The sequence below is a fragment of the Dipodomys spectabilis genome, unplaced genomic scaffold (assembly GCF_019054845.1).
Source record: "Dipodomys spectabilis isolate Male_0828 unplaced genomic scaffold, ASM1905484v1 ptg000203l, whole genome shotgun sequence".
In the NCBI taxonomy this organism is placed as follows: domain Eukaryota; kingdom Metazoa; phylum Chordata; class Mammalia; order Rodentia; family Heteromyidae; genus Dipodomys; species Dipodomys spectabilis.
The window spans coordinates 910,609-912,228 of NW_024870880.1; the positions used below are offsets into that span (position 1 = coordinate 910,609).

At 37.4% G+C, this 1,620-nt stretch overlaps 1 pseudogene; it reads left to right on the forward strand.

Moving 5' to 3' along the window:
* Positions 1-514: 514 nt before the first annotated feature.
* On the forward strand, positions 515-605 carry LOC122122074 (annotated as a pseudogene).
* Positions 606-1,620: the final 1,015 nt, after the last annotated feature.

Here is a 1,620-nt window from a genome sequence, read left to right on the forward strand (position 1 = left end):
TAAGGGAGCCCTAAAGATTTAAGAGAAACTGTGTACTTAAAATCTTAACTCTTCACTCTACTTCTTTACACAGTCTTTGCAACTTCTCATTAGTAAAGTTTCTATAAACTCTGAAAAGTACATACATACTAGTACATGCTACCAGAAATACTATATACTTTATCGAAAAATTTTATGACCTGCCAAACAGTCTTAATTTTGCCATATAAGCAAATCCCAAAATGAAAGATATTTAAAACATTAAAACTTTTAACAAAGCTTAACATTTGCTGCAATGATCATTATGACAGGTGCCTTGTGTAGAATAATTGAATTCCTCCTCCTACACATCTCATGAACAACAAATATCTGAAATTATTTTGTTTTTGGCATGTCAATCTTGACTTTATTCTTAAATGTGTGCTTATGTAAGAAATACATGGTTGCAAAATTTCACAATTCTTTTGAACTTACTTGTTGTTGAATTGTCTTGTTTAAGAAAATCAATTACACTTTATATATAAAAAAATGTTCTGTGCTCAATTTGGCTGCACATATACTAAAATTGGAACATACAGAGAAGATTAGCATGGTTCCTGCACAAGGATGAATAGTTCCATATGTTTACACCAACAGAAGCTGGAAGGGATGTGGCCAGAAGGGAAGCCTACTGCATTCTTCGTGGGAGTGTAAACTTGTTCATTCACTTTGGAAAGCGGTTTGGAAGTTCCTCAAAAGACTCCACATAGAGCTCTCCTATTACACAGCAATCCCACTTTTGGGCATTCACCCAAATGATCACAAACAAGTCCATTCTAAAACTACCACCACAACAATGTTTATTGTAGCATTATTTGCCATAGCTAAGATAGGGAACCAACCCCGATACCCCTCAGTAGAAGAATGGATCAAGAAAACGTTCTCTGTGTGTGTGTGTGTGTGTGTGTGTGTGTGAATGTACACTTACACAATCACTTTGGAAAGCAGTCTGGTGAGTCCTCAGAAAGCTAATTATTGACCTTCCTTATGGCCTACTCATACCACTTCTAGGCATCTATCCTGAACAAGAGGTACCAATATTCAAGGACACATGCACCTCCATGTTTATTGTAGCACTGTTCACAATAGCCAGGATAGGAAAACAACCCATATGTCCCACCAGAGATGAATGGATCCAAAAACTGTTGTAACTATACACAACAGAATATTTTCCAGCCATTAGAAAGGACAAAATAATGGCATTAGCAGGGAAATCAATCAAGCTACAGGAAATCATGTTGAGCAAGGTAAGACAAAAGCAAGAGACAAACCACATGGTCTCCATGGTAAGTGGATGTTGAATCCAAAATGTAAGGTGATACAACAAAATTAACAACACTTAAGAAACCAAGGACTTCCACTCATCTGATTGAATCACTACTAAATAACCCCATTCTGCTGATAATATGTGCACACTGGAGGGAAACCAGGAGGACGACACAGAACTAGAGGGAATCAGGGAAAAACATACAACAGTGGGATCCATCAGCTGCACTGGACATTGACCAAAATGAACTAAGCAACTCAATGTCACTGAAGGGAGGGAGGGAACAAGTGGGAAAGAGGGAACAGTAGATGCTATGCAAAACAAAAGAAATATAC